This window comes from Pagrus major, chromosome 18 (genome assembly GCF_040436345.1).
Source record: "Pagrus major chromosome 18, Pma_NU_1.0".
Classification (NCBI taxonomy): domain Eukaryota; kingdom Metazoa; phylum Chordata; class Actinopteri; order Spariformes; family Sparidae; genus Pagrus; species Pagrus major.
Window position 1 is genome coordinate 27,600,387 of NC_133232.1, and position 20,762 is coordinate 27,621,148.

A 20,762-nucleotide genomic window follows, 5' to 3' on the forward strand; every position below is an offset into this window, starting at 1 on the left:
AGGTTCAATTCAGTGACCCAGTCATTGTTTCTTATGGTAGGAACGGTTAAGTGGCTCCTGGCACACAAATCATCCAGTGATTGTGTAAAATTATACTCAAACAAAGACAAGAATGACATGTACATATAGGCTACAGTTACCGTATATGTACCCAAGTTGACAATATACTGATGCTTTTAATTCATAGTGCTGTCTTACTGCCACATACAGCATATTTAATAAAGAATAACATGGATTTAAATTAAAAGATAAATCGAGAGCTGATGGAAATTTTCTCTCCAGTTTATGTTGATTTCCTCAGTCCTGAATCTGAATTTGAGTCACTAGGTCCTTCCTCTGTGGTGGAGATGCAAAATAACGCTTGAGAAAGTATAGTTGAGAAAACATGCTACGTCCCTGGTGGCAGCTCAGTCCTCTTTCACACCATCACCGCAGGCTCCATGAGCACTGAAACATCTGCATAGCCAGAAAACTCCTCAAAAGAACTGCAGATTGTCTCAGGGCAATACCAGAAAGCACAATCAGAAGCTGATGCTTTGTTCGCACCCGGAGTGCTGTGTGGTATGCAGTGTGGGGCCTTGCCTCTGAGCTCATATGAAGCCATGTCACATCACAGTAGGCTTTGGGATCCTCCAGGCTCTAATTGGGACACGGGGAAATGAATTTTCCAGCTATGACCTGTCTAGGATTTGCAGCCCGGGCAAAGTGACGACACTTCTCATTACATGTAAAGAAAGATTTCATCTCTTTGTAATCACAGAGAGGCTTCCCCACAATGAACCCATTTCCTTTCAAATTCAACAATCTATTATTTAATTGCTATCATTTATTCTGACAGAATAACTCTGCAGTACATGGCATTTTTTTCTCTCTTCTTCATTTCAGTTTTGATGATTTGCCACTATGAATTCTTTCTTATCAGAGAATATGAGATGCAGAATGTGAGATGAACATGACCATTGTCAACTTGAACTGAATGTGATCCATCCCCACTTTTTGTGTACTTTATCACAGAAAAACTGAACATCTGTAAAAATCAACAGACTTCAACATTCTCTCCGCTGCCCCTCAGTATGAAAACTCCATTATACTTATCTTATACAATGCCCTTGGCAGAAAATGAGTCATTACATTGTAATTTCATGCTGCCAAGATGTCGTGCACCCTTCTGGAGAGCTCATGTCATGTTTGTAGGGACTTGAATCATGATAGCCTCCACATTACAGACGGTTATTCTGTATGCTGTATCCACCAGAGTAAAAAACAAGACAGAGAAGCATTGCATTTAAAAGACCTTTACATATTCTGGTGGATTTCGTTGTGATGCTTTTCTTTTTGCATTACATCCCTCCCATGTAGTGGTTTAACTAAGTGATATTATTTATGAAATGCAGCCACACACACTTTCCTGCAGCTGTGTGAGACTCACTGTCATCAAATTAACAGGAGCATGAGACAGTGAACTAAAAAATGCTTGCTGCCAGGGACTATCATAGTCACGGGGTACTAATGCACCAGGCTCCAATCATGCAATCATCCCTCTGCTGCAGGGAATCACGGGTCTACATGGCAGTGGGTGTCAGGGGGGCCAACAGGCGATTGGACTCCCCTCTATGTCCTCCGCCTGCACCAGACCTGTCAGATGCCCAAAACGATCCTGGTGCTCCAGTGTGACAAGACTGACCCGGAGCCTGTGATCCTCTCCAGCCTCCCTTGCATTTGTGGCACTTGCAGGCCTAATCTGAAAGCAGCATCGCAATGGCAGAGGTTCGGCGCGCCACTGGAGGCCACACGGTAAGGACAGGTCATTACTGCGCCGCCCTTCAAAGAGAGCTCCTCGCGGTGCTGCTGCCTCTCCCCAGCAGATCACCCTTGGCACAGGGTGCTTCTCATGCCTGCTGAGCTTTTTTACCGACACTTTACACCCCTACGGGGGGCCAAAGGCCTAGGTAGGGCCAGACTTCTGCTCCCCAGAAACCCAGCCCTCCTACTTTTAATAAATGAGTATTCACAGCGTCAGACACACTAATTACTGTATTTAAGAACAATCCGTTATACAGTGGGAGGTCAACGGTACTGTCACTTAGAAAGAAAAAAGAAAGAAAAAAACATCTTGCAGCACGGGGTCTCCATTGCCTTGGTGATACCATCCTTGGATTGCACTGCTTTACATTCCCCATTTGTACCTAATAATATATTCCAAAGAGCATGACAGCAAATGTAGAATATTTTTTTAATTCCCTCGACCCCCCACCCGTCCTCCACCTCCCCATCCTCCTCCCCCCCGCTCCCGTCTTCTTTGCGTTTTAAGAGGCATGAAGTCGGCTGGGTTTGTCAGTAATGGTTGATAACTAATTCATTGGTCCTCTCTCTTTTTCAGAAGCCAGTGGTTTTCATCTTATTTCCCACTTTAGAAGTTTCACTTTTAATCTTTTACTTAGTCGGTCTGTCTGGATGCTGAGTCCCAAGCTGGGTGTTTTATATATCCTGCCAACAATAAAGCTGTCTTTATGAACTCATTGCATCTCTTAACATTCCCTTGTGGTAGAAAGCACATGCTTAAAAAAAAAAAAAAAAAAAAGTTTTTATCATTGTGTGTTTGTGTGTTTGGATTAGTATCCAATTAGTATGTAATCTTCAATAATTTGAACATGAGTAAGGCGAGTCACTTCCACGTTTCTAAGCAGAGCAACATGGTGCATAATTTTTCATATCAGAGAACAATATCAGCCATAACTGGAGGCTAACTGACTGGAGAGCCACCCCAGGGCAGTGTTTTTGAGACTGCAGGCAATATCTATCGTAATCAAAGGCTTTTTTATGCAAATGTGTGCTGACTGACTCTTTTAGAAGTAGAAAGGCTTTTGTATTTCCTATTGAGAATCACTCTCATTAGGAAATGGAAATTCCTCTTCTAAATGAGCTGCAAAAGCAACTTATAACAGCCATGCTCTGTGCATCATCACAGCGCCACGTTTGCGAACTTTAAGCTGCATGACAATAATTGTTGTAAAAGAAGATATCGGAGTCCATCGCGTAGTAAGTGTGTGCAAACAGGTAGCCCATACATCTCGTTTTACAGTCAGTGTGAAATGATGTCGGCAGGCGGTGTCACTATATCTGATGTTTTGTCAGTTGATATCGTGATCACAACTAAGGATGAAAACAGGAAAAATGAAAGTCAGCGAGAGCCGGAGCAACATGACAGAGGCTGTGCACACATCTCTGCAACAACATGAGGCTCTGTTAGCAGAGGCTCAAACAGTGCTCCTGGCCGTGTCACATCAATGTTTGCGTTTCAAGCATCTACCATTAAGTGTAAAAGCATATTTCTTGCCGCATCCAAAAGAAGCGATTCTTCAAGGCCAGTTTTTGTGCCGTTGCAGAAACCTTTTGTCAGCAGTGTAACACTAATCAAGTGTGTGTCCCTGCAGAAAATGTCACAGCTGCAGAGAAGATGACCATAATTAAAGTGAAGATAAGAATTATTAAGTTTAAGAGATATTAATTTACAAATCTGTGCTCGGGTGTGAAATGCATTATGCAATAAACTATTGCCCTCTGTTGGGCAACGGTGCTATCTGCATTGGCTCTGGCATGCAGTGAACAGGTTATCAGAGGAGACAGACTCAGGGAATGACATCTCTCCCCCTACTGTCACATAATCTAACGTGAAAAATAAGTAAATGCACATTCTCCACAGGGTAATTTTTCACAATTTGTATGAAGTACACCGTGACTTTGATGTGCAAGCAAGAGTCTTTGCTTTCCATTTGTGTATTATTCGGTTCCTGTCTGTTATTCTGTTATTTTCAGTCTAGGGCACCAATGTTGCCAGGACTCGACACCTTCCGCTTTTTTTTTTTAATGTAGTTTAGGTGGATAATTGGATAACACAGGTTTATCCTCGGCAAGCACTTTGTATGAGCAATCCAATTTCACATCCTCCTGAAGGGAAACCATTATTCTTAACCAGGGCTTGATACTCCAGTCACCCTTGCGCAGAAATGCAGCACAAGGTTCTCCCCAAATCCTATCAGCTTCTAACCTTGTTACCAGCCAATCTGTATTATTGTGCTATAATTCCATATTCTGCCCTGTCCTCACCGTGGCACCAGCATTTGAAAAGATAAAGCTTTCGCTGCCGTTTTGTTGACAACAATGCCTTGGTGGACTGTTTGCCTTCTATCTGTGAACATTGGCACGTTCCACCGCACTGTTCAAACCAACATCTCTGGTGAACATTTAACTATTTCAGGGTATGTTTTCAGAAACGGCCTGCGTTTATTGCACTGGTAGATCCTTATTTTGATATTCGAGTAGATTTTGCGATAAATGTCATATATTATATGATTGGTGACAGTGCAGTTCCTCCTAAATCTCTAAACAGGCTAACTGTATTATGTATTGATCAAATCTGAACTGATCACATAGTCTATAAAAGAAATGCAACATTAAAAGTGGATTATAAATGATATATGCTTTATGAGGTCCAACAAAAGACAAATAAAACAAGAAAACAATCGCAATGCAAATTTAAATGAAAATACCAAGCAGCGACTCAACATGATTCTTTGTCCTTGTTTTGTAATTTGCAGAGAAAGCTGCCTCCAGCTATCAGCTCCATTTTTTGGGCAAATGCTCTGCTTGATTGGATGATTGATTTCAGGTTTGCCAGGTAGTAAGCGAGATAGGCCAAGGATTTTAGCCTGCAACTTATGACATTGTGCAAGCGCCTCAGTAAAAGTTTTTTAAATGAACACTTTGGCGTAACACCAGCGAGAGCCTTTCACATTCACAAGATAAACGCCAACCAAAATCCAAAATCGTTGGCACATTTAAAATACATTTCAAACACTTTAACCTTGAAGGGTAGGGTGGTTGAATTTTTTACATTTTGAATATGCAAGTGCTTTGAATCAGCATCCTTGGCATGCTTTTTGTGATGTGTGATATTGGCCCGCAGTGCCAAACCAATTTTCTGCTATTTAAAATAATATTTGTAATAGGAGACATAGGGTATTTCTGGCACCTACTGTACCACACTGCTTCTTTTATTGTTTGTTAACTTATGGTACAGTAGGTGTTGTTTGGTGTGATATCTGCTAATCTGGCTGAAGTATACAGTGAAAACAAACAAACACAGCCACACAAATAAATAAACAGGTGGATACATTTGTCTATATGCACGGTGGTGTGGAGATGTGGAATTCAAACACAAGACAGGGTGTTAGTAGACTGACTGAGCACATATCTATATAAGCCACATTATTTGCTGCATACTGCTTTCAAACTCTGCAGTCATACCCAATGAAACATCAGTGTCGATAAAGTAACCACAGTGGCCCTGAGGATAGAAAGAATATATCACCAGTGGAGAAGCAGTCAAACAGACTTGTAATCCAAGTCCAGGACAGCGGGAAACTGTTTAAGGTCACAGAGTAAAAGATACACTATTTAAATAGTTTTATGAGACATTTTTTTGAAATGTACTTATTTGCCTGGGAGATTAGAAGTTTGTTATCAATTATGTCTGCGCATTAAAGGTGCAATATGTAAGAACTAACCACCCGCTGAAGGTCACACCAAACAAACAGGAGGCCGCATATCACCAGAGTAACTGCTAATTGCTGCTCACTATTCTCTTTCGCTGTAACTGCTAGCGGCTGTTAGCTAGTTAGCTGCACAGCTAGCGGCCCTAAGCTGACCCGGAGCTCGTAACAACAGGAGAGGAGTGTTGGTGTTTAAACTGCAGGCAAAGTAACAGGGCTCAGCAGCCTCTGGAGGCACAAAGTGGTCTTACAAGACAGGAGCGGCCATGCAAACTCCAGTAGACATCTCTGCAATATAATAAATAGACTTCTTTGACATTACATAAAAAACGATAGTTCTTAATATTCTGCAATGTAATGTTTGATTTTTTTTCACAACAACATTGTATAACCTTAAAATAACTGCTTCAAAATCATTGTGATGGAACAGTGTCTTGTAACAGGATGAATGTCTCCATCACAGCCACTCCGCATCCCTGTCACTTGTTTCTAACTACAGTGAGAGGGTAGGATCACAGTGCTACATACATGTTTACTTCAAGAGTAAGCTTTCAAGACACAACATTGTTATGACTATATGAGGACCCGGTGCCAGGACATGGTTAGCCCAGCTGACCGTAGCATAAATACTGGAAGCAGTGGGAAACAAGTCTAAAATTTACAAATGATATATATTTTTGTTTAATCTGCACAAAATCTAATGCACAGAAATGTATTCGAATGCACATTTGTTTGGTTGGCTTCGGGAGGTTACTTGCAGTACCATAACTATAATAATAATGATAAACTTCATTTATGCAGCACTTTTCCAAACAAAGTTACAAAGTGCTTCATTTTGGGACTGAGGCAAATGAAATCAGACAATTAAAATGATTAAAAAGAAAATTAGAAAGTGGAATAAAATCCCCAACAAGAGATACAAAAAAGAGAACAACAGTAATAATAAAACAGAAATGACAAGAATGGATAGAAAAGGCTTTTAATAAAAGATGCAGTTTGAGAAGTGACTTTAAAAGGCGTCACTGACCCTCAGGCCTCAGATTCTTGGGCAGGGAGTTCTATAGCCGAGGACACTGCCTGCAAAAGCCCGATCACCTTTAGTCTTGAACAAGGCCATAGAAACTGCCACCAGAGCCCTGCACAAGGATCTGAGGCTGTGCTCTGGCTCAACGAGGAGCAGCGATTCAGCAATGTAGCTGGTAGCTGAACAATAAAGCATTTTAAATTAAAACTTACTTGTTGCCAGCCAAGAGAGGCTTAAACAGGTCTTATGTGATCTTGTCTTCTAGTATTTGTTAATAGCAGAGCAGCTGCTTTCTGCGCTAGCCAAAAGTGTGTGAGATCGTTCTTTGGCTTTACCCTGAATGCGATTAATACATCTAGCCGAGGTGAAACAAAAGCATGGATGGCCTTCTTAAGATCGAGACAAGAGAGAAAGGACTTTGTTTGTGAGATTCCCCTTAATTTGATGGGGGGGGGGGGGGGATATATAAAAACACGATAGAACAAGTTGGTAATTCATTTTTTCAAATTAAAGGTCACTGCCACATATTACACCCAGATTTCTGGCTTGCTGGTTTGATATTTTTAATATCAAAATATTTCTGTATAATAAGGATGGACTTTGGGCCACAGAGACTTATTTCAGATTTGTTTTAGTTTAGCTGGAATTTTTGGGACATCAAGCACGTAATTCCTGTCAGACAAGATAAAAGATGATGGAAATTGCCTTCCTCATTACTTTTTAATGATTATCTCTTAATGAGAAGTATATCTGTCCACCTACTGCTTCTGTGCAGCATCTCCGGTTGCCAGATACAGTCGATGAGCACAGGTTTTGGTTCTCTGTAGCCTACAGGCACGATAACACCAAACCTGAGCAATGTTACTGTGATAATGTCCAAAGGCCCCCATCAGGTTGCCTCGCTGTTTCGTGTCAGGAAATAGTTACAGGGTTTAACTCCCCCTCACACCAGTAATTATAGTTTTTACAGTTTTACATGTGTGTATGACTTAAACTAACAAGATACAAAAAATAATTAGCAAGCTTAAGAGGTGCTGGACAGAGCAACAGAAGCTTTTTCACCCTGGTTCTGTCACGCTTGTGCAAACATGGCAACAGGAAAACAGAAGGAGATGCAGACACTGGAGGCTGAGCAGAGGCAGTTCAACAAATGTATTGCGAAAAGGAGCCAATGAACAAAAGGCTTACAGAAATGGTGAGGCAGGCAAAGGTCAAATCCAAATAAGGCAAACAAATCCATTGAGGAGAAGCAAGAATTAAAAAGCCCCAAAACAGGCATGGTCGAGGAAAAAACAAAAGTCCAAATACACTGTGAAAACACTCGTTAAGGGCTAAAATGAAGACATGCAAGATACTGAGACGGGACAGGTGAGACGGCTCAGGGCAGGGCAGACAATCAAACAGGCGGGAAAACTAATAGAGACGGGGAGTAAAGTAAAAAAGGAGAAGGAGAAGTGAGTGTATCTAAATGAAATGGGAAATAAAGTACAAGTAGACCACATGGCCATCACACTTCCACAACATTTTCAGGAAATAACTTAGTTTCACATGCTTTAATGCTAAACACATACACTTTCTTATCTAGTAGCTCTGTAGTCCCCCTCTGTCTGAGATGCTCTGTTTTAGCTCCTGTCTCTTTAAGCCCCCCCCCCGGTCTGATTGGCCAACACTGCTCACTGTCTTTTCAGTTAGCCCTTGTTGTTTTTTTAGCTTCCAGTTAGCTTAAATTAAAGGCGGGTCTACTGACAAGGTGTTTCTGGCACTTCAGGAGCAGTGTTTTCTGTGTGCACATGAACCTGTATAAAACACTGAAGGAAAGGATAAAAACAAAAACAAAAAAGAATAGTAGATGTCCTTCAAGGGTCAGTATTTATTCCCAAAATTTGAAATATTTTTAGAATATTTTTCTATAACGAATGCAATCCTGCTTGCTGTTCCCTTATATCACATTATTTGACCAGCTACAGTAACTTATAAGAAAACATCTATAACACACAACCTAAATAATTGGTGCATGTACTTTTATATGTGGTTCCAGTGTACATGTATGGACTGTGGTTGTGCAAGGTGCTGTTGGTAATGAGAACTGAGTCAGTGACCGAGCCAGATCTGGGTAGCATCCCATCCTAACTACCCTCCTGAATCTTTCCCTTGCTTGCGCCTTTTTGAACTTTCATGACACCCTCAGCGGGTATATCAGGGAAGGTAAATCGTATATGGAACTGTGCAAACAAGCAGGTGTTTTTGTATTGGTTCACAAGGTCCCTGAGGCCGTATCTCCACCATGCCTGAGGGACTTCAGGTATCACAGCTCAGACATACAATATTGTTAACAACACAGAATAAATACACAAAACACAGACTTACACAACTTCAGAGGAAGATGTAACAAGACCTGGTGCGGTTCAAGAAAGACTGGAGACATCTGCGTCCCTCCGAGATTTAAATGTGTGTTGTTAGGCCTTTCATTTTTAGACCCGCAGCTCCCAGTGGGGGTTGTAAGCGTGTAATACTGTGTTTGTGTGTACCTGCAACTAAATAACTCACTGTCAAGTACAACCACTATGGCTTTCACTTCTACCTGAATAATCCACACACCTAATTTAACATTTTTGAAAAACATTTTTTTACCACTCCAATTTGGCAAAGGAGCAATCCCTGGGGAGTTATTACACTGTTGGCTTGTAAGCGACTGTTCAGGAAATGAAGGCATTTCAAAGAACACAGAGCCATGATTTGTTTACAAGTTGCAGTTGTCATATGCTGCATAAACAAACACCACTTTATATAATAGATCGTTGTTTTGCTCATCTGCAGGTGCAAAAGGAAGAAGGAGGAGGAGACGGTTATATATTCATTAGCTAATATTAGAACCATTTTAAGCATGTAATGTCCCCGCACAGGCTGATCAAAGTCCATACAATAACGGACCTTGATGTTTTTTGCTACCTTCATGGCTTTCCCAAATTTCAAGAAATCGGCAATCCGAAAAAAATCAAGAAATCACGGGTATTCTTTTCTAAATGAAGCAACAAATTTCAGTTTAAGGAAAAAAGTCTATGAAAAATAGACAGGTTAGGTTATCTTCCGCTTTGCTATACTGATTTCTGTTTATAATGTAACATACATAACTTATATAAATATGTCAAATGAATAAAATACAATTGTAATGCCACTAAAAGTATTATAACCATGAAGGTCATTTATTAGGTAGGTTAGGTACCAAAAACTCTCTTTTTTCCTTTATTCCCATCAGATATTTTATCACCGTATTGACCAACTCCATTCAGGATAGAGTCAATGCAGAAGTGTTTTATCAATGGCTGACAGTTTTCCATGGCACAATCACCAAGGACAAGCCTTCAAAAGGCAGATTCAGCCTGCACCTGGAACTTAGACTCTTTAGGTACTCAGGTTTTGGGATTTTGTTTGAGACAACTCACACTCAGTTTGTGCACACACCTTTAGAGGGTTGTATGCTGAAGTGACAAAAATAATCACAATTTTCAATTTGCTTACCAACTTGAGTGCACACAAAGCCTGACGGAAAAAGTGAGGACAAGAATGTTGAAGGAAAATAAATTCCAGTTCCAATGTGTGCGCCACATTGAAGCTATATTGAAAAAAAAGTTGGATTTCCATTAATATATATATATGTATATATATATATATATATATATATATATATATATATATATATATATATATATATATATATATATACACATACATACATATATATATACATATATACATATATATACACACACATATATATAATGAAAATCCAACTTTTTTTTAAAATAGAAGAAGCACATAAACAAATTTAAAAAGACATGTAAGCTGTATAATTCCAGTGTAGCAATGCAATTTGTTATTGATTTGGACTCACTTACCATGTAGCTAGTGACGCTGGATATCAAGTCCTACTTACTTCTGTAAATTAAGCTAACCTAGCTTCCATTACATCACACCACATTTGTTTGCCTCACGAATAATGGCAATTATTTTATCATCTTGATAGCCCTGACAGTTAATACAATTCAACCGGCAAGTTCAGCAGGGACATCTGTTGCGAATTGAGCCACATCTCCGAATTTTCCCAAATTTTATACTAACGTAAAGATACGTGCTGCTTTAGCTTCGTACATTTGGGAGGAAACATTATAATGCCAGATTAAATTTTTATATCAACACATATAGAAAATGTTTAATGCATCTGCAAAATGTCAGCAGGGTGAAGATGATGCCATTGTACTAAAAAGGCTTTATGCAACATGTTTATATTGGATCTACAAAATCTTTTTTTTTTTTTTTTTCCAGTAACTTCCACCTGTGACAGTTAATGCATAAATAGTGTTACGATTACCATCCTGGCTGTAAGTACAAATGAATTATCAGTGCTCAGGTGTGCAATTTTGTGCGAATTTCATTACACAGGTTATGTATCTACATCGGGATATTCACCAAAGCACATGCATTTCTTCACCGATATTATTATGATGACTGGTGATCACGTTGTTTTAACTGGTAACACTTTCTAGTAGAGACAGACTCACAGTCATACAGAAGCTTTGTGTTGTTCTTTTCGGGCTCTTGGTATCTTCAGTGAGGTGAAGTTACACTATAAGCGTTTCCCTTACAATGTTATGAAAGATTAACAAGATCTTAGCATGTAAGCCTTTATTTGCAAAGTATTACTTCACAACAGTACCACAGGGCATACTGCTGCTCTGAGCCTCTAACAATGTTATATTTCATAGCTGAATGAGACATTTTCAGCCTTATAAATACTACTTTTAATGTCCCACCTGAGACTGTTGCTCTGCCTCCCCCAGGCTGTATTTCTACACGTGCTGCCAGATAAAATGATAAATTGATACACGCTGTTTATTAGTCCTGTGTTGACTCATTAATACTACAGGCCTATATACTGGATCTTTCCTTTCATGACCAGCTGCGTCCTTCCTCACACTTGTGTGTGTGTAAAACAGAAAACTTCCTGAATATACTATCAAGCTGTCAAAAAAATATCATAGTTCTTCTAAAATTTCTCATGGGTCATGTCCATTATTGATTTAGCTGCCATTCTGCTCACAACTGTGGTAGTCTGTGCTATGGGACCTGTCAGACAGAACATACAGTACATGCATAGGAGCTTCTACACACACATTGAAGGTGAAGGCAAATACGGCATAACTCCGTAATTCTAGTTGAAAATTTCACGCGAGCCATTAAGGTTTGTCCATTTACATTTTTACAAGATTTCTCATCAAATATTTATGGTGAATGGCATGACTGGTAAGGTCTGTAAATTTTTGACACAGCTCAGTACTCTGGCAATGTGTGGCTGTGAGATTTAGAGCATGATGCCTCTACCACAATTTTTGGAGAGGGGTATGCTGAGAAGACAGCATGACAAAAAAAATGTACTACACAGGAAAAAATACTCTTATGGGCATCTCACCATGCCTCAAAAATATCAAACCCTAATCTATAGTAAGGGCTTACAGTATCAACTACCGACTAAAACATATATGCGCACACATTATGTCAGCATTACATGCACACAATCTAAAAGGTCCCAACTTCTGTACACAATCTTACATTTCTCTTTATTTTAAACTGCTGAATGCTGTTTTTGTGCCATATTTCATTGAAAAATTATGTTGCTTTTTTAAAACAGAATTCATATCCATTCATTTTTCCTGCAAGCCATCTACTACTGAAGAAGCCTCACCCGAACATATTTAATGCACATTCTCCTCCAATTAATACCCAGCAAAGCTGCAGTCTTTTTCATATCTGATGAAAACTTGGGGTGGTTACCAATTAGTCTGCTGTTAATTATCTCCTTCTCCTTTGATCCTGACTATGACTACTCTGTCAGACACACTCATTTATTCATCTCCTTTGCTTGCTGAGATGGACTTTTTGGAGATTGCACAGATTGATGCACATTAAAAAATGGCTTCAGAGGCAAGCTGGAGTCTTGTGAGAGTGCACACATGGCTGTTGCATTTTCTTTGTATGTCTGCAAGTCTTGCATCTCCAGCACCCTGCTGTGCTAAGCCCAAAAGTATTTGAGTATCATGTACACTTTTTTTCTATCTTTGGATGTCTTTGCCGCAGAAAAAAAAACAAACAGTACACTTACAATGTCTTTTAAACTGCCATCAATATGCTCATAATCAATACTGCCTATTAATTATGCTCTACCTACAGCCAACCTTTCCTCTGACTCTATGCTCATGACATGAAATCTCTCCCGTAAACATCAAACGATCCTCCCCATGTGCAGGGAAGGAACTGAATATTTAAGCAGGGCTCACACTGACGAACGCCGTGGCACCTCCGTTTGTGTCGAGAGATAATGTTCTTAGTTCTCCCTCTGTACAGTGGACGGTAAGTTGAATTTGTTTGACGCCCAGGATTAGCATTAGCGTCAACACAAGAGACAACCTCGACAACCACCGTCAGGCAACGAGAACTATGAACGCGGAAAGAAGAAGGTGCGTGCTTTGTAGTATAGCATGGCATTACTGAAGCACTGTGGCAGTTTTGAACTTGCCAGTAGTTTGAGGGCTTATTTTGAAAAGCTAAAGCATATCTTGCTGCTCATATTGTTACCCTTGCTTTCACTCACACCTTTATTCGCACTAAAACAGATTTCCACTCGCTGTGAATTGGCAGACAGCCTGGATTTCTCAATGGCACTGACCCAAACGAGTATGTAAATTAGGCACAGCTCATGCATTAAGAGCTGATTTAAGCAGATTCTATACATACAGTACAATTCTATCGTGTGCTGGTTTTCAATGAGCTGTTTATGTGCATTTTTTAAAGATGTACCTTTTTAAACATTCACACGCAGGGGACTGAATAAGTAAGATTCATGTTTTACAGTCAACCTTAAGAGGAAGTGAGACAGAATTGAGAGAAGGCAGGGGAGAGAAGGCGCAGAAGTGAGCTGGAAACGAGATGGAAATCTGTGTCCCTCAAGTCTCGTCTTTGAATCCCTCCAGTGAAGAATCCCACTCAAGGGTAAAGGATAATCTCCAACTGAGAGATGCTTCCCTAGCTTGGCCAAAGCCTCAGCTGTAAGAAAGAAACAGTCTTCTGATCACAGTACAACAGGTTAAAGAGATTACAAATAGCTAAGTGAGCACTGAGACACAATCACAAATTAAAAACTGCTTCTCCATGACAACTTCGAATGGACTCACATTGGAAAACACATAACATACAGTAAAATAAACAAGATTGTTTTATTTATTTATTTATTTTTTTTAGAAAGGCTGATTGGCAAAGAAACACAGTCATATTAATTAAGCAGATAGTTTTATGAAAGAAAATTAATGAAAACGTAATCATTGTTGCTGCCACGCTAATCTGCACTCCTTTTTTTTTGTTGTGTGTTCATGGAGTGGAACAATTAAGGATTGATTGCTTTTAGAATGAGCCATATCTCTGAGGTAAGCTTGCTGTCAAACCTGTGGCAATGATTTAATTTCACTCAGTTAATCAATCTGTTATGCTCTTCGCATTTTTGGGGGGTATGCGCAGACACCATTTTCCACTTCATGACGGAACGCCACGGAAAGAAGAAATCAAACAAAACCATTCGTATCAACTTTGCTCAGTTTCATGGCTCTAAGAACTGAATTTCATGCTAATATGTGCTAATTATTTTATATTTTCTTCCCCTTTCTGTTAAGGAATGTTCATTTTTGCCATGTCTGCTTGGAGTAGGATGTCATTGCTAATGTATGGTCTGGAATAAGCAGACTCACCGCACGTCCTCCTGGGACAGGGCTAATTACGTGTTCGGAATCTGCAGCATGGCTCTCTGGGCTTTTATGCCTCTGTCACTTCTCATCCACTCAATTGGATTGGATATATCCCAAGAACAACCTACAGCCTTGATTCCCTCTGCAAAAACAGGTCACCGTGAGTTCGCAGGGTGTGGAATGAGTCTAATTATCGGGGTACAGATGGGCGCAGAATACCTAATGGTGGAACAAGCTGTGACCCCAACCAGACCCAGAACAACTAAGGCACTGGTTTTCCCACAAGGCAGCTCTGTTTCAGCCCCGGATGTAGGCTAGACTACTTCGGAGAAGATTGGGGGTGTTAGAAACCGAGCATTCTTGGGCTTTGGGATTAGGATTTCTGGATCAACTTGGATCAGCTGCATAATGTAATCTTATTGACATGAGGAATTATTATGACAGTCTAAACCAGAAATACAATAATCTGCATTAGAAGAAGAGAGGGAAGTGCTGTAGTTTCACTCTGTGAGATCGCGTCATGGCTTATCTTGTTAAAGCAGTCTCTCCCCATACGAGAGAAACTGATCATTGCTTCAAATTCTCAGTTAAGCTGTGGCACACCGGAGTTATGATAGTTATCATCAGGCCCTTAGTCAAGGTTCAAAGTCAAAACAAAATATTCTTTCAGTTTTATTCTTGGAAAAAGAAAGGGAGAATCAAACTGTGAGAAATTGCAGTCAGCACCTTGAAACCCAACTCAAAAATACAACTTTCTTTTTCTGTGTGCACCATTTTATTCCCCTCTAATCTTGAAAAGTAAACTGAAGTCCTGAAGGGTAAAAAACAAGCCCATTGACAACCTCCAAGCCCAAGGGATGCAGTTGAACGCATGCTTGGTTTGTTGTATTCGCATGTAGACCCTCCCAATTCCCTTGTCTGCGTGTGTCTCTGTCTTCTGTCTGAGGGGCAGTGGATCAGAACCCCCTATACATGCAGTACACAGTTAGCAGGTCATTCTTCTGGAGCCCCACATAGCTGTCAGCGAGCCGGGCCTGCCAGATTTATCATAGTCTCTGAATTTTGTATTTCAGGCTTGTGAGGGCAAAAGTTGATGCTGACGTTCTGAGTGACAAGCTGCTTTACCGTACGGAAATTCCAACTGGACCGTTCCATATTCATGAACTGATTTAAATTCTGGCACTGTACATGGGTTCCTACAAGATATTGAGGAAGACAGTCAATGTACCCTATTCAAATCTCATACAGCTGTCTTTGTGGAACATTGCAAGCTGTAGAAGCAAGGGCGTAGTACACTGAGTGGCAGGGATGTTAGTTTGTTTAAGTTTAAAAGGTTGTTTCTCGAGTAATAGCAAATGGGTTTCTTTGTTTTGACATAGTGCTTTGATAAAAATGCATTCTTAGATAGTCTGTCTGCCCTCGTGCCCCTTTGACAGAAACCGAGTGCAGTTAAGAGTTTGAATTTAGAATATATTACAGCCTTGAACATACTACAGTATACGCTCTATGAAATACTATGATTATTTCATTTAATTATTTCATCTTTGATGATAAATATCTAGGTTGGTCAAGTTGAGGGCTGTCCTTCGACTAGTTGCCTTCAGCTTTCTGTCCATATGATTGGGACCTGGGGGATCCCCCTAACCCAAACCCCCAACCATACCCCTATCTCTATACCCTAACCCAAACCAGACCCCTACCACTGTACCTCACCCCAACCTCACCCTTACTCCATCCACACATTTCTATCCCCTGGGACCAGTAGCTCACAAGCATTGAAACTTGGCTTGTTCAAAAAGCTAAGCAGGGTTGAACCTGATCACAGTTTGGACTCAGACAGTCTTATATTCCCATACCCCAAGGCTTAACCAGTATCTTTTAAATATTTTTCCCCAATACACCCCTTGCTCCTATCAGGTAGCCATACCTCTGTTTTGTGCGTTCACAACTAGAGATAGAGTGTCCCAATTCTTGTTGTGATAGGTGTGTTAGGGCTACATGGCCCTCCAAACTGAGGTCTTTCAGAGGCACACTGAGGGTTTTAAGGACTGTCTTTCATTTCAATCAATGTTTCCCAAAATAAAGTGTTTTTAGCACTGATGTCTCATCTTTTTTCATTTTCAGCCTAACAGCAGTCTAATTTAAATGCAGGGAATGAAATAATACACACATGATACCTGATTGATATCTTTGGCCTTGTATAAAACACTCTACAGTGCATGCCCTGTAGACATGGTCAAATTCACGTAACACATTCGATCCCGCAACTAAACTCCTTTTTCAAAAAGAAAATACAAAATTTGTAGGTGTAGCTCTTTACAACGTGTTGTGCCCCCAGTTCTGACATTTGAGCTGTGGATGTTTACCAAAACATTTGTCCAGCATCTGGCACTGTATGCCACTAAAGCCATGGGATTGATAATCAGAGCAGAGACCTGTTGTTTGTATGTTTTATTGACTTGCTCCAAGGTCTTCAGCAGGGTCTCACATTCCTACGTTCGCAAGACTAAATCCAGACTGGTCCCAGGTTTGTAAGGTAGAAGCACACAAGGCAACATAATAAACAAGTTCAAAGCACAACTCTCTCTGAAAGACATGCATGAGTCACTTCCTTCAAATATGATGTGTGTGCTGCCACAAGTATTACATTACGGAAATCTATGGGAAAGTGTGACTGCCTGAGTGCTGGGTAAACTTCTACATTATGTTCCCAGGGACAGTGAGATTTTTATTGAGCAGCTATACCTGGGAGCTCTCTATTCTCAGCACACAGCTAATCAAAACCAGTCAGTTCAGGCCAGGTTGGATTTTTAGAATTTCTCTCCAGAACGAAGCAAAGCAACCCATGTTTGCACAGCGAGAGGATGTGTTATTTCAAATCTAATATTTCCAGGTCACTGCATGTGCACGCTGCCAATGACCAGGTGGGATTTGCGAGTTCCAGCTGTTCTATATTTGATGCATTTACTGTACACTGGCTGTCTGAGCAATGATGCAAGAACACAGATTATTAACACATTTTAAATGTGTCCTCTAGATGCTACAGCGAGTAGAACCTTTTTGATTCTTGGCTCTTATTTGTTGTCAGCTCAAGTAGTGATGCAACTTACATTCGGCACTCTACTCAACAGCAGCAAAGGAGGAAGGTTGAGAGCACAAAAGTAGAAACAGGCAACAATAGGCAAGATAACATAGTACCAATGTACCAAGATAGTCCACACAAGGAATCCCCTCAAAAAAACTGTTTACAAACTGATCAGAGATGTCCCTTATATTTGACTTAACTTACTTTAAGTTTCATTGCCTTCGCCAAGGAGGATACATTTTTGCCTGCGTCTGTTTGTTGGTTGGTTGGTTGGTTGGTTGGTTGGCTCATTGGTTTTTCAGCAGGATTACATAAAAGCTACTGAATGGATTTTCATTAAACCTGAATGGAGGATGGGTCTCAGAATAAACCCCATAAACTTTTGGTGTAGAATGGGAAAAAAGGACAGATCCAGGATTTTTTTCTTGCATTCTTTAACATTGCGAGATTGGTATTCTCAGGGAATAATGTACTTTTTTTTCTTGGTGAAAAAAAATCAGGCGTATGTAGGTGGCTGGTATCTATGATACAATACAATTAGTTGTGGATCGAAATAAAACTTTCGATGTAGCAGATCTGAACATGTTTTATTTGATATTGAATTGCAGGGGACTGTTTGGCCTTGGCGGCGGTAGAGTGCTATTCAAGTTCCACATGCATTGGATTGACCTTCAAAGCAATCCACTGATGTGAAATGTAGGATGGCTGCAGTATTCTGAGTTTACATGTGGTCAAGTGTTGATTTAAAGGGAACAATCAACAAACAAGTGTACTTAGTGGTTTCTCAGTAAAACGCTAATGTTTCTCCGCATCAACCTTTGGACAGTGGTGTGTAGCTCTATGGCCAATAATGGCGCACAGGGTTTGAGGTTGGGACTCGATAAAAACGAAAGCGTCCAGTTTCTCTCCTTTGCTCTCGTGGATGTTCAAAGAGCTGCAGGGTCAAGCTATGCACTGAGCAGAGAGGCAAACAGCAGACAGAATGAAGCGTGCACTTTGGCTGCAATCACACAAAATGTGCAGGGTTGTGTAGAGGTGTGGGGGCGTGTTCATTTATGCTTTAGAACGTAATAGCTGTGAAACTATCAGAAAATAATGTTTTATTCCTCTGATTCACCGCTTTGTTCTCACGCTGTTGGCAAAGGGCCGACCTTGAATGGTGTGTTTACAAACAGCATCTGAAATCCTGTATAGAATGCCTTTAAAGCAAATCAGCATGATCACCTGAGGTGTGAATGTACATCCTACTTGAATACAAACAAGCAGGAGAGGAACATTTGTCACAAAGCGAAAGTTACAATGGATAATCTCAGTTCCTGTCAGAAAACAATTGGTAATTCTCCCTTTCTATCAAAAATGAATTTAAGGTATCAAGGGCAGAATGAGCATGACATTTCTGAAAGAATATAACATGGAGTCAATAATCTTGGTGTCGTACTGACTTATATTGAATACACTGAATACTAACTGAACATCCCACGCCTTTCCGCTTACTCTCGGAGACCAAGGCAATTTATAACACGTTTTGTACACATGCTTTGAGTATTATTATGTGCAGGTGTGATATTTCACTCATTTGGTTGATATTCACGTGTAAAATTCCCCTTGAACTTTCTAATAGTTTGACAAAGATAATCCTGTTATAATAAACTACCGGTCTTTTGGTTTAAATTTCTCCAAAATAATTGTTTTAGGGTCACTTGGGATTGGCGCTTAATTCCTTGAAGCTTTCCCAATTTACAGAGAGATTATTTAATTTCCTCTCATGAATAAAACCCAAAAAGAGATGATGCACGGTTCATCTTACAGGCACCCTTTATGCGGAACGTTTTGTTGCTCTCGCCCGTTAGATGTTGTCTCCAGTCAGACTAATCATTGACACACTCAAGGGACAAACAGGTTAGAGCGTGGTTGGACAGCATCACTAAATCATTCCCTTTAACATATGTGTGTGAGCTTGCATAATATCTCTCCCACAGACCATTTACAATCTGACAAGCAATAATGAATGCCAGTAGACTTATTGCCCTGAAAGATAAACTTTAATCAGGCTCCTTTGCCTTCCTTGTGTTTGAGCATGCCTCGGCATATCCTGTGTTGTATGCTCCGCAGTGAAGGCAAATAGCAAATGGGAAGTTATTTAAGATTTTTCATTTAAATGTGAAGGCCTCTGATAATATAATCACCTACGAAATTGCCAGGAGTGACCCTCCAATCAGTCTCTGTTTGATTCATTTTAACCACAGACTGTTGTTCCATTAACTGAAGCGCACAGGCTGCACTTTTAAACTAGTAGAATATCCGGAGATGTTTTATCTGTGAATGTCAAGATTCATTAAGGTCCTATTCGGTATCTCAGCTGTACGAAGTAATTTGCGCACAGAAGTTTCAATCCAAGGAAGAATGTGTCATTATTATCAAGTTTGTATTTTTATTTTATTTCCTTTTTTCTTGTTAACGAACATAGGATTATATCAGATCAAGACGTAGGCTGACGAAAACCTTGTCTGAAGGTAACTGCAGAGTATTTCTCCTGCTGTTTAGAGGGCGCATGATTTACATAGAAAGTTCACAACGCTTGTACACTCTGCTTAAATGATCAGAGAGGCTGCTTTCTGTCATTTAAATTGTTTCCATGCGCACAGCAATGTCACTGCATCGAATATCGTGGCACATTTAAGCAGTAGAACTTTAAGCTGCAGTTATTTACTTGATAAGAAAGAGGAAACTCTCCAAAACAGAATTAAAGTTTTAGTTTCTACTAAGTAAACAAAAATAAATAGATCAATAGATTTTGCTGAATAACAGTCCAAGAGTCTGACAAAGTCTGAGTTTTTGAGACGAGAAGGGAGCCTGGTTTGAGGAGAAAATGTTTTTCTTTTCAAAAGTTTTTGTCCTTTTGGGAACAGAACTGACGGTAAACATTGGTCAGAGCTTTCGTACTTGGTAATGCGAGTGCAGTAAAAGAGATTAAATTAATGATGAAATCTTTGAAGTTTGGATTTCTGTAGCATTTTTTAGGTTTCATGATTTACATGGGTTTTAGTGTTAATTGTGAAATGAAAATGCTACGTTAGTAACTTAACATGCTACATCTGCAAGACCATGATCATATCGCTGCTTCTCTCTTGGTTTAGACTTGTAACAATCCTAAACTATAACGATAAAGGGATCCATCAGTTCAACACATCTCCTCGGGAACAACACGCATTAATTGCTGTCATTTAAATCCACTTGCATTGAAAGAACACATACATGCTTTGTCATAACGAACACATGCAATGTGTTGAATGTTTTTAAGATAAATTGCT